Below are 23,225 nucleotides of genomic sequence, written 5' to 3'. Positions count from 1 at the left end.
TCGTCATCTCACGGTCCTCGGGGTCAGACGTCCAACACGGGGTCCTGGGCTAAAATCGAGGGGTCCGTGGGGCTGGTCCTACTGGAGGCTCCGGGGAGAGTCAGTTCCGTGTCTGGAGGCCCCTCCCTACATCTGCACAGCAAGCATCTGTCACCTTCCAGTCCCTCTCTTTTCCACATCACATGTCCTTCTCTGGCTGGTTTAAGACCTCTGTGATCCCGTATTCAGACCACCTGGGGAACCCAGGATAACCTCCCCATCACGGTCCTTAACTGCATCCCGCCTGCAGAGTCCCTGCTGTCCTGGGAGGTGACATGCTCACAGGTTCTGGGGGTCAGGACGTGGGTGTCTTTGGGGGCTGTGATTCTGTCTCCCACTCAGGACGCAGGGACCTGTGACGTGCAGGTGGACCAGCCCCGCCAGAGCGCCGCCCTCACCACACCACGAGGTGATTCTCTGAGCCTCCGCCTGGCTTCTGTCAAGCCTCGACAGGTCTCTGTGTGAACCCTCCCAGAGGATGGGTTCTGAATGCCTTCTAATCAGATCACTTTGCTTGGGCCAAAGGTCACTGCTGGGCCGGATTAGGAAGCCAGACAGGAAGGGAGCTGCCGGGGGTCGTGGGGAGATTGGGCTGCCCTGGGACCTGTGGCCAAGTCTGCAGCCTCAGCCCGCCTGCCCAGTAGGCTGGAGAGAAGTTGCAGGTAAAGGGGCTGCAGGGACAGCCGCTGCAGGCCCGATTCTCATGAACATCCAGCCTCAGAGGCCCAGCCGGCCTTCACCCTCCTCCCCACCCCTCCAGAGGCTTCCAGCCGTGGCGGGGGCCTGAGTTCCTTTCCTTGGGGCCACCCTTGGCCACGTCTGTGTCCGCGTCCCATCCTGCCTCTTGGTGGCTCCGAGCTCCAGCTCAGTTCACTGCCGGCCCCACCAGGTCAGAGGAGCATGGCTCCCAGGGGGTGGGGACAGACACCGTCATCCTGGTTACAGATTAGAGGGAGGGAGGGCACAGTTAGTTATGACCCTCATGGAAATGTGGTCCTATTTCCAGGGTCCCTCTGGTGACCTTTTAAAAAAAGTAATAGGTTATTTTTTTAAATAGCAGTTTTAGCTCTACAGGAGAACCATGCAGAAAGTACGGAGATTCCCCATATATCCCCAGCCCCACATGCACAGCCCGCACCACTAACATCCCTACCGGATGGTGCGTTTGTTATAACTGATGAACCTGCATTGACACCTCATCACCACCCAGGGTCCAGAGGTTACGTCAGGGCTCACTCTTGTGTTGTACATTCCGTGGGTCTGGACAAATGTATAACATGTGTCCACGATTACAGTATACAGAGTAGTTTCACTGCCCTGAAAATCCTCTGTGCTCTGCCTGTTCATCCCCTGCACACACCAACCTCTGTTGTGTTTTTTTGTTTTGTTTTGTTTTTTTTAACTGTCTCCATAGTTTTGTCTTTTCCAGAATGTCATACAGGTGGAATCATACAGTCTGTAGCTTTTTCAGATTGGCTTCTTTTTTTTTTAAGATAAATTTATTTATTTATTTTTGGCTGTGTTGGGTCTTCGCTGTTGCTCACGGGCTTTTCTCTAGTTGTGGTGAGCGGGGGTTACTCTTCATTGTGGTGCGTGGGCTTCTCATTGCAGTGGCTTCTCTTGTTGTGGAGCACCAACTCTAGGTGCGTGGGCTTCAGTAGTTGTAGCATGCAGGCTCAGTAGTTGTGGCACACAGGCTTAGTTGCTCCGCGGCATGTGGGATCTTCTGGGACCAGGGCTCGAACCGTGTCCCCTGCATTGGCAGGTGGATTCTTAACCACTGAGCCACCAGGGAAGCCCCCATGTTGGCTTCTTTCACTTAGTTAAAGGCATTTAAGTTTCTTCCGTGTCTTTTCATGACTTGACAGCTCACTTCTTTTCAGGGCTGAATAATGTTCCGCTGTCTGGACGCACCACAATTTATTTGTCTGTCACCTGCTGAAGGACATCCTGGTTGCTTCCAAGTTTTGGCCACTGTGAATACAGCTGCTATAAATACCCGTGTGCAGGCTTTTGTGTAGGAGGGGATCTTCCTTCCCTGCAGCCTCGCAGGCCTAGTGCTGTGGGGTGAATTGCGTCTCCTAAAAGCCTGTATGTCGAAGTCCTCACCCTCAGGACCTCAGAACGTGACCTTATTTGGAAATAGGGTTGTTGCAGATGTAATTAGCTAAGATGAGGTCACCCTGGGGAAGCGTGGCTCCTAACAAATGACTGGTGTCCTTATAGAAAGGGCGCGTTGGGACAGACACGCTCACAGGGAGACGCCACGCGCAGATGAAGGTAGAGGTGAGGGCAGTGCTTCGAGAAGCTAAGGGACGCCAAGATGCCAGCAGGAGCTGGAGAGAGGCCTGGGGCACATCCTCCCTTGGAAGGAACCAGCCTCGGGAACAGAGCTGGTCTGTGGGGCTTTGTTGTGGTGGCCCCAGGACAGTTCCACGCCCAGTGAGCACGCGTGTGTGCCGGGCAGCCTGCACACTACCTCACTGACCTCGGACGCCTGTGAAGGCGAGGCTCTATCACTCGTTTGCAGGTGGGGGTAGGTGGCCCCGGTCACCCCACTCCCAGCCGGCTTCCTGCAGCCCACACTCAGGTTATGGGGGAGCCAGAGAAGTTTGTGCTCAAAGAGCAGGAGATTGACACTAGCCCTTGACAGTGAGCGAGGGCACCCTGAGTAGCCCCCATGCCTGCGGCCCCGTGGTCCCTTCGGGATTTGGAGTCCGAGGCAGCTCTGCCAGCCTCCCCCGCCAGGCAGTTTGCAGCTGACGAGGCAGCAGCAGTTATTCCTGCAAGAAAAGCAGCGTTAGCTTCTCTTCACTCCTTCGAGCCGGCAGCCAGGTCTCTGAAACCCCATTCATCCAAGCTGTGGGCTGGGGAGGGACCGCGGACAGGGAGGCCGTGGCCAGCCCTGGGATGACCTTGGCTGCTGGAAATGCCCTTTGTGATGTCAAAGTTAATTATTTCTGGGAGAAATGTCAGCTGGGCCCTAATGGGTTGGAGATGTGCAGGCAGAGCTGCTCCCTGGCACACGGGGGGGGGGGTGGCACCAGGGGGGCACCGGGGGGTGCTGGGGGCAGGGCAGGGCGAGGCGCCCGTGTTCAGGCCTGGCACCTATGTGGGCACGTGGGGGTTTGAAACCCCTGCTCCAGGCCTTGGTGGCCTTGGTGAGGGGGGACAAGTAGGGGAGGAGGAGGTCACTGCTCTGGGGTCAGAGTGCCAAGGGTCCCAGGTCCAGAAGTGAGGTGCTGTGAAGGCTTCCTAGCCGGTGCCCACCTCCCTCCCTCCCAGCTCCAGCATGGCCCCTGCTCTGGCCTCCCATTGGCTCCCCTCCTGGACCCATCACTCTCCCTTCCTGGTACTCTCAGGGGTTTCCTGTACCCTTAGAATAAAATCAGAGTTCTCATCCTGACCTACAGCCCCACGTGACCCCCTCCCACCTTCGCTCTCTCAGTCTCTGGCGTCCTTGCATTGTTTTGTTGTTCGTATACATCTTTGTAGCGCCCAGGGCTGCATGTCCGGGATGGGGGCTGTCCCTGAGCCCGGCCCGCCTCGCCCCGGGATGGGGGCTGTCCCTGAGCCCGGCCCGCCTCGCACATTTGGAATTACGTAGAATTGCAGAAGATGTACACTCTGACCTATTAGGAGCATCGGGGAGCACCGTCACCATGACCCCATGCTTCCGAAGTGCACGTGTTTCTTTTTTCCTTTTTTTTGTTTTTAATAAATGTATTTATTTATTTATTTTTGGCTGCGTTGGGTCTTCCGTTGCTGTGCGTGGGTTTTCTCTAGTTGCGGCGAGCGGGGGCTACTCTTTGTTGCGGTGCGTGGGCTTCTCATTGCGGTGGCTTCTCTTGTTGCGGGGCACGGGCTCTAGGCACGCGGGCTTCAGTAGTTGTGGCGCATGGGCTCGGTAGTTGTGGCTCGTGGGCTCTAGAGCGCAGCCTCAGTAGTTGTGGCGCACGGGCTTCGTTACTCCGTGGCACGTGGGATCCTCCCGGACCAGGGCTCGAACCCGTGTCCCCTGCATTGGCAGGTGGGTTCTTAACCACTGCGCCACCAGGGAAGCCCCTGAAGTGCACTTGTTTCTGTAACAGCACCTGCCAAGGCCTCTCAACACATCAAGAACATCCTTAATGACTTTAATGAGTTTGTTAAGGGGTTAGGCTCAAAGTAATGGCCGCCTTTAACTGAACAAACACCCCGGGCCAGACGCTCCTCTAGGCGGTGCACACGTCACCTCGGCCAGGCAAGCGTCCTCCGTGGCTGGTATTTTATTTTACAGATGAGGAAGTGCGGGCACCGACGTGACTCGCCCAGGGAGTCGGAGAACACGGCTGAGCCGGGACCAACCCTGGGATTCAGAGCTGGTACCACTTCCTGCAGCGTGTCCCAGGCCTGCCACCCTGACCAGGGCCCTGGGCCTGGGCTCCCGGGAGGACAGACCTCCTGCTGGCCCCTGCAGAGGGTGGGTGGTGCAGGCCCCCACCAGGCCTGCCCTGCGGTTGTGGACATCAAAGCTCCTGTGCCCACCCCCTGCCCCCCAGCTTCCTGGGAGGCAACCCGAGATTAGCTGCCTCAACAATTAAAACGCCCGTTTACCGGCAACGGGACTATTCCAGGTTTCACCTTTCAGCCAATCAATGCCCCGTCTGCACGCGGTCAATGCCAGGCTCTCTAGGGCTCAGGAAGCCAGCCGGAGGGTCCAGCTGGGGGCTCCGGGGGTGTCGGGGGTTGGCAGGGTCGGCGAGCCCTGGGGGCCCTGCGGGGGGGCCCTCAGTTCTCACTGGAAGTCAGCGTGCCGCCCTCCTGACCGGTCACGGTTTGTCGTGAAGATGATGTGTGATGAACACAGGAGGCAGGTATGCGGCAAGCACTCAATGAACGTTAGCGGCACCCGTGGTGAGAGCCTCGGGCTTCCTCCACGTCGCCCGTGTTCCCTGGTCTCGGCTGGGGCTCAGAGGGGAGTGCGCTGGGGGTGCCCTGGTGGCTCTGGGGCCCGGGCCCTCCCCAGGGCTGTGCAGGGGATGGGGAGGGGGCTTTCCTGATACCCGCCCGGTCCCTCAGCCCCGCTCAGGGCGCTTAGCCTCCTTGGCCTCTTTCTCTTCCTTGTCTGGGGGCTGCGTGCAGGGAGCCGGGGCAGGTGGAGAAGGTCCCGCCTGAACCGGGCCCCCCTCCAGGCGAGTCATGGCCTCCGCCCCCTCCTTCCCTTCCCAGGGCCATGCTCACGCCGGGCTGAGCCCCTGGCAGGCCTGCACTCGGGGGACCTGGGCTTCGAGCAGCCACCCCTTTTGGACAGTGCCCCTTGGAGAGGGCAGGGGGGCACTCGCTGGACTCGGGCTCGGACCCAGACGAGGCAGTGGCAAGAACAGGGGAGTTTCTGGAACCCTCCTAGGAGGTAGAGGGGGTTCTTGAAATTATCCCTCCCACGCAGGGGGAGACTCCAAGTTAAAGAGCCTCCCTGCCGATCCCACCCCCACGCCCCCAGGCAGCAGGGGCTGGAAAACCCCTGCTAACAGGACTAACAGGTCACTTTCTGAGTGTGAACTTCTGGAACTTCTGTGTCACGTGTCTCTCTGACCCCTGCGGTGCCCCCTGACAGCAGGGGGGTGGGGGGGTGGCTGGAGAGACGTGCAAAGCCCGTTACAAGGCTTTATCGAGGGTGGGCACCTCCCCCCTGACAGCCCCCGAGGCAATTCTCTTTGGAGAGAAAGCCCCCAGGACACCAGGAAGTCCCCTAAGACATGGGTGGAGGACAAATGCCTGCCTGCCGCCCTGCCGGGGTGGGGGTCTGCTGTCTTGCCCCCCAGCTTCTGGGCCCAGACGGGGTCTGGGCCTGAGGGGCTGCAGAAACGGGCGCTTCCAGCCTGCCGGCCACCATCCCGGGCGAAGCTGGGGCCCCAGGGGCCGCCCCGCCATGGTCAGGGGCCTGGCGGGGCTGAGCGTTTAGACCCTGGGCGGGCGTTGGGCTCCTCCGTTCGCAGGCAGTGCCACTGGCATAAGGAGTTTGAGGCACCTGTGCCCGGTTTCTAAGCCCCTGTTTATGCCGTCACTCAGCTTGGCCTTGGGAGACAGATATATTTTTAAGGGGACTCTGACATATTTATTGGTGGGGCTAATTAAAAAGCCCGACCTGATCTCGTGGGGCAGGGGCAGCAGTGAGGTCGTCACACTTAATTACGCTTCTGGAAAGCCGAGCTCGCCGTTAGAACTTACTAGAGAAGTGGTTCTTCCTGGGCTGGCAGGGATCCGGGCGGGGGCTCTGGGCAGGGGTGCTGGGTGAATCCCCGGCCCCTCACAGCCGCCAAGCGGCCTCCAGCCCCGGGAAGGCTCTTTGCTCATCTGTCTCCAGCCCAGGGAGGGGCCCTGAGGAAGCTGGTGGGGCCAGACTGGGGAGGGCGTCTGGGGAAGACGGTGGGGGGGAGGGGAAACCCCTGCAGGGGAGCCGGGCTGAGCTGGTGTTTGACGCGTCACTGACTGTGCTGCCCCAACTCCCGTCCCGGGGACCTGCAAAGGTTTACTGAGCATCTGCCACGTGCCAGTCCCATCCTCGGGCAGGTCTGGAACATGCCAGGAAGGAGCCAGGGTGCTCTGGGCTCTGGGGGGACAGTCCCCCAGCGGACCGCTGTGATGGAAGTGGTTGAGGGTGCCCCACGTCATGTGACTTTCAAAGTGCTGTCCTGCTTGTCTGCTGGGCCCTCGCTGCTCAGCTGTGGGGGCGTGACCAGGCGGGCGGGGCGGCGCCCTCGGCCTGAAAGGGAGAGTGACTGCAGCAGCTGCCCTCCAGCCACGCCCCCAGGGCCCCCCAACCCGCCCAGCCCTCTGATCGCCCAGCCCAGCCTGACCTCTTGGGAAAGGCTATTCTGAGTCTGACCAACAGGTGCCAAGGTGGAGCTGGGGTCCACGGTGGTGTCCGCCTCCCAGAGTGCCCCGCTTGGGCGCTTCTGCCCCCGACTGGACGAGCGCCCCTGGGCTGGCTCTGCAGGGAGGTCTGCAGGCCTCACCCAGGAGCTAGAGAGAGGGCCTGAGCCCTGACCTGGAGATGGATGCCACCCCTTCCAGGAAGTCCTCCCTGCCTGTCCCCATCCTCTTACCGCGTCACTGCTGATTCTAAGCTGGGCTCTCGGCCGGGGAGGCCTGGGCTGGGTCTGAGCTGGCACTTGGGTCTGAATCTGCACCACCCCCTATGCCAGGCCCCCTCTCCAGGGGCAGGTGCCGAGCCCCCCCGATTCACAGAGGCGGGTCAGAGCCCCGGTGCTCAGCAGACAGGGCACGAGGTGTGGGCCCAGCCAACGTCTCCTGAATGACCGCGTGAATGGACAGGCCCCACCTCGGTGCAGTCTGGGGAAAGGTGCGCAGAGGACCCGCTCCAAGGGGACTGGTGATGCTTCTGGGAGATCCCGGCTCCTGGAGAGGGGCCCCGGCCCCCGTGGGCACAGCCTCCAGCCGGGGCCCTCCCCTGTGCCTGCACCCTTGGTTGGAATGGCCTGCAGGGGGCTTCCCCATCCCAGAGCCAGCCGAGAACACCCCCATGTCCTCCAGCACCACCTGCCCACCCCCCACCCCCGGCCTCTGGAAAGGAGCCCTGGGGCCTGGGAGCAGCCTGGCACGGCTGCTGTGTCTCAGTAATTAATGCAAACATGGGGAAGGAACCAGAACGGAGGCCGGCGTGGAGGTGGAGGGGTCAGCGGTGGACAAAAGGAAATTTATATTTTCTGGCATCCGCCTGCCTCTGCAATGACCTAATCAGAAGGTTTTTTACTGACTGGGCAATAAAATAGCTCATAACCGTGAACGCGCGGTGCTTCAGCAGAACTGGCTGCAGGCTTCGCAGCCTTGGCGAAGGTCACTCCTGGGGCTCGGAGAGGCTGCCTCAGGGGTGGAGGCCTCTGGGGGCTGAGCCCCCCTACACAGGCGGGCCCCAGAGGGCCTAGTGCACTGCAGAGATCCCCCCACCGCAGAACCCCAGAGGGTGCCCACGTGGGTGCCCCTTTGGGCTGACCCTGCCTCACCCCCTGTGGCTGCAGGCATTCTGCCCCATCAGGCAATGACCCCAACACCAGCACGATTTAGCTGATTGACAGTCTCAAAAATCTAGGTGAGATTAGCTCAGTGGAGGGCCGGCTGGGGGAGGAGTTGGGGGTCAGGAAGGATCTCGGGGGGGGAGAGGCAATGGACCAGGGGGACCTGCACAGAGTCATGAACGGGGGGAGGGGAGGGTAACGGGGGCTCCTCACGGTGCCGTGGATGGGACCCCCAGCAGCTGTGGTTCCCAGTTTTGCTGTCCTGGAGCAAGACGCTCACTGCTGCCAGGACCAGAAAGCAGGACTGTCTATCCATCATCTCAGTGAAAATAACCGGGCCTGTGACACACAGGATCTGTTATTCTCTTCTCGTCCTGGGGGTGGGGGCTGGGGCGTGGGCAGGAAGCACCTGTCGGGGCATCTCCCCAGCAGGCTCTCATACGGCCCCTCAAACTGTGAGCCTTCAGTGGAGCTGAACCTGCATATATGGCCCACGTGCTACCGCCCACGGGGCATCGCTGCCCCGTGGTGCCCTTCCCACGGAGCCTAGGCGTACGTCAGCATTCTTCTCAACATGGCCCAGCTGCCCCAGGGAGATGGAAGGGGCCAAGGACGCGGAGACCACCTGCCCAGGTTCCCTAGGGGAGCCAATGGACGTGACTTGAACTGTGTCCTGAGTTTGAGATTCGGTGTTTTGTTAGTTTTCTGCTCTGCGGGACAGCTGACCGCCCAGTTATTCTCTGACAGTCCCCGTGGCTCAGAAGCCCGGCGTGGCTCCTGTGCTCAGGGTCTCCCTGGGCTGACATCAGGTGTGGCCGGGGCTGAGGTTTCTTCCAGCCTCGGTGAGATTATTGGTGGGATTCATTCCTGCAACTCCGCGTTGTCTGTGGCTGGGGGCTGGGGGCTGCACGTGGCCCCATGGGCCGGTCACAACCTGGCTGTCGGTTCCTTCCCTGAGACCAGCAGGACAACGTGTTTCTGGTGCTGTTCCCTTTGAAGGGCTCGCCTGATTAGGGCTGGCTCACCCGGCAGAACATGCCTTCTGATGAACTTGCAGTTGGTAGATTAACGCCCTAAGCCTGGGAGTGATTCCCCACCACGTTCCTGGTCCTGCCCTCCTTGCGCAAGGCGGGGTTGGGGGGCATGGTGCAGGGATCCCGCCTCCCACAGGTTTGTTTTCAAAGGAAATTGGGGGAGCTCCCCAGGGAGGGGTGGCCAGAGAAACAGCCGAGACCCTGGGCGAGGGGGACAGAGGGTCCCAAAGACCACGCGGGGGGCCTCTCAGGCTTTGCTGCCCTCTGACCTCGGGAAAGCCTCCCGGGGATTCTGCATTTCCAGCGCAAGTTCCCAGAGGAACGTTTCTCGGGGAACCTTAGCTCACAGCAGGCGAGCGCCGCGACCCTCGGGACTCGAAGTGTTCAGCCCGCCTGCCGGGCCTGTTCCAGATCCACAAGGACTCGGATTCAATGATTTATCAGGTCACATAATACATTCAAGGAATATCTCCAAGGTGTTGAGAACCTGAATTCGACTTCCGCCGGAGTTTTACGATCCGGCTAAGCCATCCGTCAGGACTGAGCAGGGCTCTGTTTGTTAAGTGGGACGGCTCTCCGCAGGGCCCCGGTTGTCACTGTCCGAACACCTGCTATCAGGGAACCCGCACTGTCAAAAGCAAAAGCTTCCTCAGGGACCCCGGAGCGTGGCCGCACCCACCCTGGCCTGGGAACTTCTGTTGTTCCAGATGCTTAGAGACTTGGCCAGGGCAGAGGCCAGTGGGGTGCTCCAGGGGAAGGGGGGTGGTCACGGCCAGGTGCGGGTTTGGCATCTGACGCGCAGGGCGCGGAGGGAGTGAGGGGTCCACTGGCAGGCCTCGCTGCCGGGCGCAGCTGCCCGAGCGGTACACGCGGTACATCCTCTTCTGGGGGGACTGGCCCTGACCCGGATGGGGTGGGCGGGTTGACCCGGCCCCCTCTCTAGGCCAGGCGCTGGGCTGTGCCCGCCCTGAGGAACGTCCGCCTACCCTAACGTCCGGGGCTGATGGAGACCCGCCTGCAGGGCCAGGAGGGGCTGTGTTTATGAGGAGCTGGGAGGCTGACCTGGGAGGCTCTGGCGTGACTGGGGGATTTGTGTAGAGACGTGCCTGCCCATGATGCTGGGGCCTCTGTCAGGAACCCTGTGATGAGACCCCAACTTCCTGCTGGACACGCACCAGCCTCCGCTGGCATCCCCTTGACCGTCACCAGTGGTGGAGCCGGAGATGGGGCAGCCTTTGCCCCGCCAGGCCCAAGATTTCTCGCTGGGGCAGAGCCGGACATGGCGAGTGTCCGTCTGTGATCAGCCTTCTGTGGACGTGTCTGACGTGGCCCCAGAGAGGGGTCCAAGAGCGGAGCAGCCTCTGTGCCAGGAAGGGCAGGTGGAGAGGGAGGGAGGCTGCTGAGCTGTCCCTGCAGCCAGGCCGGGGTCACTTTCCCCCAACACATACTGGGGGTCTGTGGCTGTGAAGGGCGGCCGTTCCTTCTGCTGACGCTGTGTCTGTGGCCGGCTCTGGGGATGGTGGCATTTACAGGCGTGCAGGTTCAGGGGCCTCCCCCTGCACCTGCCACCCGCCGGGCTTCAGTAGCCTGACCAATGGTCAGCATCGTTGTTGTGTGACCTGCCATCACCGGCTCCCTTGAGGCGGGGAGGGCACCTCTGAAGTAGTGAGCACCCCATCACAGGAAGCATTTAAGCAAAGCATCCAGCTACTGGTGACAGGAGGGCCAGACTAGGCGACCTCCGGCTCTATCCTAGATCCAGTCCGGCGCAGGCATCCCTGTGCTCATTCGGGGGGGTCGAGATGGGCTGTAACAACTTGGCAGAGCGGGCGGGGGTTCCGGCCTCGGGGTGTGGAAGCCGAAGTGAAGGAGGCCACCCCCCAGTGGAGGCAGGGGAGGGCGACAGCACCCCTTCCACACGGCTGCAGGGCCCGCCCCCTTGGGAGGCCACGCCCACAGGCACAGAGCAGCCTGGGCACACTGTGACATTTATAAATGTTACATGCAGGGAACAAAAAAAACTGTCCCAAATTAAGCAAAACCCCAGAGAGCGCCCACGTGGGCCCCGAGCAGCCATCCCGGTGGCGACTGCGGCTCACCAACAGGGGGTTTGGCGTGGCGGCCTGCGTGGCGGCAGCGGTTCCGTCCCTGACTCCACGTGAGTTTGGCGTTTTTTTTTAAAGCACCTTTATAACAATGGCAGAATGAATATTTATAAGGCAGCGATGAGGGCCCCAGCTAACTGTGGCTGAGGTCTTGTTGGAGCAACACTCCCAGGCTCCCCTTGTCTCAGGGCTCCGGGCTGGGCTCCCAGTGGCGGGACCCCCCCGCACCCACCCCCATGCCCCCCACCGCTAGCCTTAGCAAGCAGATAGCAACCTGGCGTGAACGGGGCATTAGGGGCTCTGGGGCCCTGCCCGCACCGCTGGGCGATGACCAGGGCTCTGGGCCCCACTGGGCCTGGGGCGTCCAACAGGGCAGCCCCAGAGCCCTGAGGTCTACCTGGGGAGAGAAGAAGTTTGAGGGGCTCCCCAGGGAGGGGAGGGGGCAGGGAACAGGTGCCCCTCAGCCATCACCCCTGTGTTTGCCCAGAGCGGGTGGGAAGGGATGGCGCACAGGGCATGTCCAGGCATTGGACACAAAGAGTCCACTTAGCCAAATGCGCCGGAGCCTGTGCCCAGGTAAGGTGACGCTTGCCCACCTGGTGGACATTCTGTCCCCACGTCCAACACTATGGAGGGGAAACGTTTTGGGGGCTAAATGGGTTTGCAGGTCAATGGTCTAAATGCCTGTGTTTCTGTCAATTCCCCTCACCCTGTAGGTCAGAAGCCAGCTCCCGTGTCACATGGAGGATGGGAGCTCTGCTTGGCTCAGAAGGAAGAGGGACGTGCGACTTGTAGTCAGAAGGGCTTTCCCGCCAGAGAGCCAGACGGGGCTCTCCCGCCCGGCCTGCTCTGTGTGTCCACACCGGCTCAGGCCCCTCGGAGGTGCGCTGCAGAGTTGGAGGCAGGGTTGGAAACAGTTGGCTCTGCTTGCAAACGCAGGATGAACGATGATCGTGGGCATCTGGGACCCTTCCCCTTCTCCCCCCAGAGCCCTCCTGCGCACGGCCTGTCTCCCAACTCCCTGGCTCTCTTGGCCACCAAGGCCATGTTTTTCCCACTCTGCGCTGCTCCCCAGACTCCTGGGAGAGCAGAGCAGGCCTCTGCCAGGCTTCGCACAGCACTCAGCACTGGCTGCGGTGACTGGGACGACCACGTGATGACCGTGACGGGGCAGGAGCCCCCAGAAAGGGCAGGCAGCCCGGGGAAGTGAGGCCACCAGCTGCCCGGTCCCCCAGCTGCGCTGGACACCAGAACCCGCCTGCAGAGCTGTGAGCCCTTCTGTTTTACAGACTGTTCTGACGGCTGCAGCTCTGCAGGGGCCGGGAAAGCTTTCTGCTGTGATGAGTTTCCACATTTAAGGCAGGATTCCTTAAAACGCCACCAGAAACGGCCCCCGAACCTCCCCACACCCCTGCCCGGGCTTTATGATCAGGGGCTTCTTTCTCCCTGGAAATACGAGTCTGTTGACTGACCCAGAAAAATACTTCCCCAAGGGGGCCGCTGGACCCAGTGGGGTGAGGGGACCTGGCCACCCCCCTTCCTCGCCTTCCTGCCTCTCATTCCCTGTAGGACCGGCCACGGGCGGAAGTGGGAGTACCAGCCCTGTCCTCAGGGGCGATGTCGAGGTCAGCCGGGTGGTGAGGGTCCCTCTGTGGGCATGTCTGTGTGAGGAGGGGGCGGGGCACCGGCGCTGGGGCTCAGAGCAAACTCCCTGGCTTCAGTTCATTTTCTTCTAAGATGAGTCCGTGTGAGTCCTCCGCATGGGGGAGGCTTCTGCAGGTGGAGAAGCCCTTGTCACCCCCTGCACACACGGCGGCGTGGAGAGGGAGGCGGAGGAAGAGACGGGATGGTCTTTGCCCTCAAAGCAGGAGGGTGACCCCTGAGGGCTCGGAGCTCAGCCTGGACCCCCAGCACTCCTCCCCTCCAGTGCCCCTTGCTCTCGGGGCCTTCCTTTACCTCCCCCCGGAGCTCTGGGCTGGTGGGGGCCCATTGCAGGGCAGGTCCAAGGCCACCCTGCTGACCCGAAGCTGCACTAACCCTCACAGGGGCTCCGGTGGTGCACATGGCCAGGTCCCCGACGTATACTGCGTCTCCACGATGGTGAAGCTGCCACCGTTCTGGATGGGACGTCTCTGGAAGCAAACTGCTCTCTGCTGACATCATGGCAATGAAATCTAACTTTCTTTCCGAGCTGTCAGGGAGGTTTTCCCACTGCCATCACGGTTATGTACGCACGTTTGTGTATCTGAGGGTCTGGGCACTGGGGTTTGCCGTGTGCCTGTGTGTGCTGGCGGGTGAGGGTATGGGCGAGCAGAGCAGGGGGTGGTCAGCTGAGGCTGGGCTGCTGGGCACTCGACATGCACACTGGCACTGGCCTCAGAAAGGCCCCAAGAAGTCCTGCGGGCGGACGTCTTCTCGACCGGCTGAGTGCAGACACCCCCGAGGTGCTATAGGAGTCCCTCTGTGCCTCCAGGTTTGTGGTCTCGCCATCCAGGCAGGAGAGAAGCTGCGTTCACAGAAGGTGATGCGTTCACAGGTCCCGGGGGTCAGGATGTGGACCTCTCGGGGAGGGGCATTATTCTGTCCATCCCACAGGGAATATTCCAGCAGCGACGGGACTGGGCAACGTGACACCCTCCCAAAGTCTGTGCCCGTAGCCATCCTTAGCCCAGAGGGGCAGCAGCCGCCTCTACCCCCCTCCTCCCTGCTCCTGCCGCCCCCTCCCCGGCCTGAGTGGAGCCGGGTGTCGGGGTGTTGGGACAGGTTGGAGTCCATCATTCAGGCCCCTAAGAGAGCAGGAGCTCAGCCTTCACAGCCCAGGGGCCATGCCCGGGTCTGGGTGGTCCTGCGTCCAGGCGGTGGGGGTCAGTGGGGAGAGGGGCTGGGGCTGGACCCTGAGCTCACTTATCTTTTTCTGTTGTTTTTTAATCGAGGTGAAACGCACACAACATAAAATTAGCTCTTTACAAGCAAACAGTTCCGTGGCATTTCGCACAGTCACAGCGCCGTGCAAGCACCACCCCTCTCTGGTTCCAGGACGTTCTCCTCCCCGCGAAGGGGGCCCGGTTCCCATCAGGTGGTTGGTCTCCCCCTCCCTCCGTCTGCTCGGTCTCGGTGGCGTCTCCTGCCCCGGCGGCTCGTGTAATGGGATCGCACGACACACGGCCTTCTGCGTCTGGGCCTGTTCGCTCAGCACCGTGTCTCCTAGGTGGGTCCACATCGTGGCCAGTGTGGCTGAATCCCTTCACTGCGGTCTGTCCGCCCACTGGCGGCCGGCGTTGGGTTTCCCCATTTGGCTGCCGTGAGCCCTCGCGTGCGAGTACCTGTTTGGGTCCTTGTTTCATTTGGGGGCACGTACCGAGGAGCAGAATTGCTGGTTGTGATGGTTTGACTTTTTGAGGAGCTGCCAGGCGATTCTCCGCAGTGGCTGCGCCGTGTTACATTCTCACCAGCAATACCTGACGTTCAAATCTCGCCACATCCTCGCTGATAACAATATCCCTTGTTATGTTCTGGTTTGGGGCTCTTGTTTTTTCCAGCTGTCCCGGTGGTGTGAGGCGGTGTCCCTCTGCGGTCATTGTTCTGGTGACCGGTGACGACGAGCGTCTTCCGTGCACTCGCTGGAGAGACGTCTGACTGCTCAGGTGCTCCGATGGGAAAGCTGGGCTCATCCCAGCAGAGAGAGGCCATTGCAGAGACTGTGTTGGCTGTTGCCGGAGAGCACAAGTGAAACATTAAAATAAAACCTAGGATTTATTTTGTTTTGTTTAAAGACTCAGGATAGAGCAAAGTGAGCGGGAACAGGGTCTCGTCAGAGGGGACGGCGCTGACCCGGGACTGATGCTCGGAACGGCTCTGGGTGCCTCCTGGGGTGGTGGGTGCCCAGGCTAGGGTGAAGGGGCTTCCACCCTCTGACTGCGGCTCCCAGGGCACTGGCCCAGCCTTGCCCTTCCCCGCTCCAAATAAGACCCCAGCCTCACCTCCACCCCCAGAGCTGAACGTACATTGACATGGGTCCAGCCATATTCACCCTGCCCCCCACGTGCTGCCCACCGCCCCGGCTGCCCAGTGGCCGAGGCATTGACTGACCCATTGATGAGGTCATCCATCCATCCACCCATCCATCCAGTAGCTCCTCTGGTGGGTGAGACAGTGATCCTGTCTGGGGGCTTCCCCGGCTGGGGCCTCGGCCAGGGGCTCTGTCCACACCGCAGCCTTTTCACCACCCGGGAGGGGCTGTGGTCCCACTTCGCAAACAAGGAAGCTGAGGCTCTGAGGTCAGGGTGGCCTCTCACTGCCGTCCCACCCAGGCCCCCGAGGGTCTCTCAGTGAGGCTGGAGCCGGGCTCTGTGGGGCCTCCTGGGCTCTGCACCCCCTCTCTTCCCAGGCTGGCAGATGGGGTGGGATGCACAGGAGGGCTGCCTGCCCAACCCTAACCCCCCGCCCTGTGCCCCCAGGGATGGAGCTTCAGGAAATGCTCTCAGGCAGAAGCCACTTCCCCCAGGGGCAGCTCAGGCTCCATTACTGTCCTCAGCGCTTCCAGGAAATCACTGCTCTCCAGCAGCTGCTCCCGGCTCCCCGACCTCAGCTCAAGGGGTGAGGCGCGAGGGGTCCACTGGGCGAGGAACCCAGAAACCGCACCTGCCTCCAGTTACCCGAGCTCCAGGGGCTCCTCACTGGGAGATGGTCCCCCAAGCCGTTCGTGGGGACCCCTCCGAGCCCCGCAAGGGGCTCTGAGCAGGGAGCACCTCCACCCCTCACAGCCACTCGGGTACCTCCTGCCCCGTGGGGGGTGGGCCGGCTCTGGGCAGAGGTCCCTCCCACGAAGCGAAGTCCCCGCCTGCCCTTTCCTTCCCTCCCACCTTCTCAGGAGAGGCACCCTATTCCCCGGGGACCGCTCACCTGACCCCCCCCCCCTTTCTCTGTAACCGTCTCCCCTGGGTCAGCAAATCTTGCGGACAAACTCTCAAGGTCTGGCCAGGACCTGAGTGCCCCTCCCCGCTGGACCGCAGCATCGCTAAGAAGCGTCACCCCTGGTGGCCTGGGGCTCTGCGGCTCATCCCTGCCCCCGGCAGCATTCCCACCACCTGAGCAGCATTCCCACCTGAGCACCACACCTGTGCCCAGCCCCACCGTAGGTCCGTCCGCCCTCCCGCCTGCCCTCTGTCCTGCCAGCGCCCTCTGCCTGGGTGCTCCCCAGACATTCAGCCGCTGCACCTCAGACGTCCTTTGGGCCCCTCTCCATCCCCGACGGAGGCCTCCCCTGACCTCTGACCTACAAGCCCATCCCTTCCCCAAACTGCTCTCTCTGTGGCCCAGGACCTCCTGCTTCGTTCCCCATCCTCTCTCTCCTACCGCCCAGCACAGTAGCCGCTGCTCACACGTGGCTACTGAAATTAAAATTAATTGAATGACATCAAATCGCAGATCAGGTCTGCAGCCCCGCCAGCCGCCCGTGAGAGCTCGGCAGCCACGTGCAGCGCGGTGGCCCGTGGGGGAAGCAGGCACATCCGGCCACGGTGGAATGTTCCACCGGACACGCGCGGCCAGCCCCACGTGGTCTCGGCGGGCGAGCTGCACATCCTTGCTGGTGAATGAATGAGGGAGGGTTGCCTTATCCATCCTCACGCGGGAAGCGCCGTCACGTCACTCACCGCCTTCCTGAGGACATCCAAAGCTCGCCAAGGCAGGCGATGCTGGGTCCGTCTTTACTGCCCCAGTGAGGGGGCCGGAGCAGTGGCCGGACCGCAGGACGCTGCCCAGCTCTGCCCCCACTGCGTGACCTCGGGCAAGTCAGCTCCCCCTCTGAGCCCCGCTCCTCCCCAGTAAAGTGGGGACAGCAGGACACCTACCTCTTAGGGGTGCTTTGAAGATAAAGGTAATCCACAGAGAAGCTTCTGGAATAGCTGTAGAAGCTGGCTGTGTGGATAAATGGACAGAGTGCTCTGTCGTCTGCTTGGTCCTGGGGACCTTGGGGACCCCTGGGACGGTCCACACACACCACCCCTTCTCCGGGGAAGGGAGTCCTGTGCCCCGTCCTGGTCTGGAAGGGCTGGGCTGCCACAGGAGGTGATTATGGAGGTGATTCACGGCAGCATCTGCTCCACACCCTCTCCCTGCCCTCACGGCCTAGAGCGTCACTCACAGGGGTGACCCCCACCTCAGGCCCAGCCAAGGGTCCCTGGACTCCCTGACCCTCCCTGCTCAACCTCTGTGAGCCCCCCTCCCCCGCCCACTGCCTGCCCGGAGAGAGGAGGGGGGTGGGGAGGGGAAGAGCGGGCACAGGGGGCATGTGCAGCACCAGCTCCGCTGTTGCCCCGCACACTGGCTGCTCTCCCACTGTCAGCTGGAGGACAAGTGGCTTTTGGGTTCCCAGAAATGCACTTGGATGGGGGCAGCTTGCAACCTCCCAGGGTCCACGCCCCGCACCCGGAGTGACCCGAGGGCCGCTTAGAGCTTCCCGGGAGCGCTGGGCCCGCCCCCAGCCCCCCACTCCTCCCAGTCCCACTCCTGCTCCAGGGCCGCCCCCGTGGCACCCCACCCCCCGCCCCTGCTCTCCCGGCCCGGCCCGCATGGCACTGCTGGGATGCGCCAGCTTCCCTTCCCCACCCTGGGCCGCTCTGGGGGGAGAGGCTGGATCCCAGGGGGTGATCCACAAAGAACGTCCCCACCACACCGGGTCCCAGGGCTGGGACCCTGCGCTCAGGGTGAGAGGCACAGACACCCCATGTCCCTGGCTGGGCCATGCCTGCAAGGCGGCACAGGGGCGGAGGGCTGTGAAATGACTGTCCACAACAGCGGGCCTCTCACTGCCCACACTCTGGGCGGCCACTTCGGGCCAGAGATGCTAACTGCCCCCTCCCCCTCCCCACGTGAACCCTGCACCTAGCCTTTGGGGAAGTGGGTCCACCCCGTTATTGCCGTCCCCTGTCCTGGTCCTGGGGGACTCCAGGGAGGCGAGGAGACCTGCCCGGCCCACACATGGCGGGGGACGGTCGGCCTCTGTGTCCCGGCCCCCTGAGGACGGTCCCCGTGGGCTGTGCCGGCACACAGCCATGACATCATGCAGGCGTGAGCCCAGGGGGTGTCCACGCGTAACCAGCACTCAGACCCACGCGGGGTGTCCCGCTCCCACGTGGCCCCGGCTGCAGGCAGGGTAGAGTGTGGCCAGCTCATCACCTGGCTCTCTGTCCAAGGTGACCTGTCGTCATCACGGGCCTGGCTTGGGAGCCTCTGGAAAACTGGCCGTTCCCTCACCCCCTGATTTGGGCCCCAGTTCCGGGCTAAAGGGCCAAGCGGAGGGGGCAGCGGTGGCGCCCAGCCCGCTGGAGGCCAAGGATGGGGAAGGGGCAGAGGGTCTCGGGAGCCGCCGAGTCGCCCCAGGGCACCCCTAGGAGCGGGCTGTGTGGCCGAGAGGTGTCTGCCCGGCTGCTGCGAGGCGCCTCTGTACTGGGCTGGGCTAAAAATAGCAGGGGGATGGCAGGGCAGGGACGGCCGGTGGGAGGCCCGTGGGGAGGGGCCGGGAGGGGAAGAGCCCGGCAGCCTGGGCCCAGGACCGCCGTCAATGGCGTTGGCGCTCCCACCCTGCTCCCGGTGGCCGGCCAGCCGCGGCCCAGCTGACAGGCTATTTTTTCCCCTGCTTGACTAAATATGGTCAGAGAGCACAGCCCGAGGGGCCACTTGGCCAGGGCGCGTGTTTGGGATGCTTGTCCGGGTATATAAGGACTGCAAAGGTGAGGCCGGCTCCTGATCCGAGGAGGGGGCCACGCCTGCTCTGGCCCCTCGGGTCAGCCCTCCCCTCCCCTCCCCTCCCCCGCCTGTGTGGGTCTCGCGTGCGGGCCGGCCGTTCGCCTGTGTGGGCCTGCACACCCTTGGGACCTTCCCCTTTTGTTCACCTGACCTCTACCTTGTGCTGACCCCGGCCGGGGTGCAGGGGTGCAGGGGCGTCCTGCAGACACAGCCCAGGCAGGGAGGGCTCAAGGTGTACGGCTGCGAGGTCGCTCTCGGTAACTCCGCATAGCCTCCCTCCCTCCCTCCCTCCCTCTCTCTCTCTCTCTCTCTCTCTCTCTCTCTCTCTCTCTCTCTCTCCCTCTCTCTCCCTCTCTCTCAAGATCTCCCTCCCTGCTAAGTCTTCGCTGCTGAGGAGGGCTGGGGGAAGGGCAAAGGTGCGGAGAGGGGGGTGCCTGGTGTCTTCTTTCTTCCTGCCCCCCCCACCCCGCCCCCCAAGTGCGGACGCGTCGGGAGCTCCGGCCTCCCCCACCCCTGCATTCGCGATTGGCTCCGGGAGAAGGTGGATGGCGCTGCCGCGGCTGCAGCAGCATCTCTCTGGGAGCCGCACGGGGCGCATCGTACCCGGGAGCCACGACCCTGAGCCCACGGCCGCGGTCGACAGCCCGGCTGGAGGGGCTCCGCGGTGAGTCCCGCTCAGCCCGCCCGGACGGCCCCCGCAAACTTGCCGGCCGCTGCGGTGGGGGTGTGCCCGCCGGCGAGGTGGGAGCTGTGGTACCGGCGCCGCGTGGCTCCAGCCGGGGGTGCTCTGGAGTTTTCTCTTGGCTCGTGGCATCGTCCGCATTTGGAAAACTGCAGAGCCAGCAGCCAGCAGGGCAGGGAGGGCGCGTCCAGCCGGGAGGCAAGAACTTTGACATAAGGGCATTTTGCAAGGAAGCGGTGCCTCCAGATGGGGTGCGCGGGGGTCGAGGCGCTGGGGTGGGGGCCGCGGGGGCCGGGCGGAAGGTGTGATTAACCCGCAGCCAAGCGCAGCTCGGGTGGGAACGAGGCGAAACTTACCTTGGAACTTGCAGCAATAACCGTGGAAACGCTGGGGGCAGGGGTCCCGCCCGGAGCAGGGGCTGCGGTGAGGCTGCCCCAGGTGGGGACTCCGGACTTTTGCGGCTCTCACAGCCCGGGTCAGAGTGGGGAGGGTCCCTGTGCTGGGCGGGCGCAGCAGGGGCACACGTGGGCGGAGACTTGGGGCTGGAGGGGGAGCAGCCCAGTGGTCTCTTGCGAGAGATCCTGACCTCCACCCCGCTGGGGGCTGGGCGCATTCACAGCTGAAGGGCCTGGGCTTGGCACGGGGGCCCGGTGCCAGCTCACTGCCCCCGTGGGGTCCCCTTGGAGGTGGCTGGGTTCTCCTTTTCTATCAAGGTGGGAAACTTTTTGAAAAGTGGCTGCAGTTCATTTCTGAGTGGATAGAAGCTCGCTGGGGCTCTGGCTGGACCTGGGGTGACTCTCCTGCCCTTTGGGGCTCCCAGCTTTCCCCTGACCTCCAGACACCATCCATACGAACGCCTGGGGGTGGCGATGGGGGTGGGGGGGCGATCCTGGGCCTGAGCCTTGGCCATGCCTCCCATCCTCTGAGGCCTCGTTGGTCAGAGGGCAGCCGGGAAGCTTAGACTTCAGACCAGCTATCGCGCAAGGTCCTCTCGAGGCACTCTCCACCCTTGGGGGGCTTGAGGAGAAGTCGGGGGCCTGAGCAGCTGTCTCGGTTGCCCTTTATTTATCCTTGGCTCCGTGAAGATGACACAGGCAGCAGCCCCGTGGAAGTGGGACATCACTCCCCCGTGTCCTCCTGCCGGGTGGCTCTTCCCTTTTAGTGGGGGCGCCCCTTGGAGCCCTGATCACGCCTCCCCCACCCGCCCCCCCATATAAACGCCAACCCAGCTGCGCCCAGGGCTGCTGCCAAGCCCAGGGACTTGAGAAATTGCCCAGTTGCCTCTGCATGATGCAGGCTCTGCAGACACTGCCCTGCCCCGGGGTGGCAGCAGCGCGGGACACCCTCTCTGGGCCCATCCACCCAGGGATGGCTGGGCTGCCCGGTGGAGAGGGGCGGGCAGGGTCACTCCACACTTCGTCTTGCTGACGGAGGGAGAATTAGAAGTCCACGTGGGTCCAGGGCTTCCTCCTCAGGCCGGGGTCAGCTCCCAGCCACACAGGACCCGGGCTCAGCAGGCAGACCCTCTGTGTCTGCACCCGGTCGGCTGCCCGCCCCCAGCGAGCATCCGGCAGTCAGTGACGTCCTCCTTCCCTGTCCTGCCTCCTCACCTGTGGGTCTCACCTGGGCCACGGCAAGGCCTCTGTCCCACGCTGCTCCTGACACCTTGTGGGCTCCTCTGTCCTCCCAGAGCAGGCTTGGGCTGGGGTGGCTTCACTTCCTGCATGGAAACCGGACCCCAGTGACCCGCTACTCTGCTCCAGACTCTTGTGGTGTTCAAGCTCCTGGCTTTGCGGTGGACGTAGAAGGTGGTGGGGAAGGAGGGGCGTCCGCGGCTCCGTCACAGGGAAATTCTGAAACGCTGTGGAAAACAGGATCGACACAATTACGTATTCCAAAGCGCTTAGCTGGTCGCTTGCTAAGTTTACTTAAACCCTGTTTATCGGGTTCATCAGAAGCGGTGAACACCAGGGAAATTCATTAACAGGAAGGCAGCCCCTGCGTCTGACTGTAAATTGGTATTGATCAGACCTGGCGGAGGCTGGGCACAGGCCACAAAGAGCCAGGTGAGGACCAGCTGCCCTGGGCGCCCGTGTGAGCTGTCCACTGGCGCAAGCATCGCTTTAGGTGGGGATGCGCCAGGAGTGGAGGGCAGAGGAAGGGTGGAGGAGAGAGAGAGGGACGGAGCGAGGGGGTCAGAGGGGCAGGCGGCCAGAGGCGGGAGGCCAAGCCGGCACCAGTCCCTCACTGGGCTGGGCGTCTGCACTGTGGCCAGGCCGAGGCACTGAGGGAGCTGGCCGCAGCCCGGGCCACTTCCCAGCAGCTCCCAGCCGCCCTCCGAGGACGCAAGGTCCACCTGCAGCCGCCCTTCTCGTGCACAACTTCAAAGACAGGGGCACGAGCCCGGCTGTCAGGGGCGCTGGCCCTTGGAGGCCAAATCATCAGGGACCTGCCCAGGAAGATGCCCAGCTGCCCAGGTAAGGCCTGTCTGCTTCTCGGTCGTCTGCGCTCATGGCCAGCAGCGCTGAGCTCCCTGCTGGCTCTGGCCACGCTGCGCCCTGGCCCCTCGTGGAGGGGTCCTCCTGAGCGGCTGTCTCTTCACACAGCCCGCCCTGCGCACTTGGTCAGGACGGGGGTGCCCAGGTGGAGGGGGAGGGTGCCGGGGGGGGCTCGGGCACGGTCTCTAGGAGGGAATGACACATCCTTGCTGGGGTGAGGGTGGCAGGTGGCCGCCTGGGTCCTTTCTTGTGCTGTTGACGCAAAACTAAACAACTGCGGCGGCGACCAGAGGGATTCTTGCGACTTTCTGGAGCTCATTGTCTGCTTCTGCCCTTCCTGACTGTGCGCGAGCGCGTGCGCGCGTGTGTGTGTGCGCGTGCGCGTGAGGGAGAGAGAGCGAGGAGAGGGCCGAGGTCAGATGGGCTGGGGGCGCGGGGTGGGGCGTGCTGGCTCCAGGGACTGGATCGGGGGGAAGACCCACGGCCTCTGTGCAGCCTTCTCAGGGGGACCCTTCCCCAAGCGCCACAGCTGTGCCGTTGAACTGCCTGCTTGGGAAACATACTTCTTTATGTGCCCATATGGACCTGCTAAGCTATGGAATGTAAAGAAGTATGTATTTCAGGTCAGGAACTCTCTCACTGGAGGAAGGGGGCAGCGCGTGCCTGTGGGGTCGCCCGGGGGACAGACAGGCCGGCAGCTGTGGCTGGGCTGGGCCTCGGTGGCAAGCTGCCTGGGCGTCGGTGGCCAGCCTGTCCCCTGCCGGTATTGTTCTGTCACTTTGCCTGTGTCAGCAGGTGGAAGCGTTCGCCAGACATTAAATATTCAGCGTGCTGACTGCAGCAGAGGGGACGTGGCCCGTGGCAGGCGTGGGGTCCCCGGGGGGCGTGCAGAGGCAAGGGGGCAGGGCAGCGGGGCCCTGGGCATCACTTGTTGCCACCTGGAAGGGTCATTTGCCAGGAGAAAGGGCTGTTTGTGTGATGGGGGCAGAAAACTGCTCAGAGGCCAAGCAAAGTAGCCCGTTCCCCAAAGGACGGGCCGGCTGCCGGGAGGGAAGGGGCTTGTGCGGCCACGTGCGAGAGGGTCTTTGAGGGAAAGACAC

The 23,225-nt window shown here is 62.8% G+C and overlaps 1 long non-coding RNA gene across 1 annotated transcript; it reads left to right on the top strand.

The window, feature by feature from the left end:
• Positions 1 to 11,950: 11,950 nt before the first annotated feature.
• Positions 11,951 to 14,973, top strand: LOC132438421 (uncharacterized). The gene is made up of 4 exons (XR_009522190.1): positions 11,951 to 12,078; positions 13,242 to 13,423; positions 14,233 to 14,404; positions 14,736 to 14,973. It is a non-coding gene; the product is annotated as an uncharacterized lncRNA (long non-coding RNA).
• The last annotated feature ends 8,252 nt before the right edge of the window (positions 14,974 to 23,225 follow it).

This window comes from Delphinus delphis, chromosome 15 (assembly GCF_949987515.2).
Source record: "Delphinus delphis chromosome 15, mDelDel1.2, whole genome shotgun sequence".
In the NCBI taxonomy this organism is placed as follows: domain Eukaryota; kingdom Metazoa; phylum Chordata; class Mammalia; order Artiodactyla; family Delphinidae; genus Delphinus; species Delphinus delphis.
Note: the sequence above shows the minus strand (reverse complement) of the source record. Positions and strands in the feature narration are given on the sequence as shown.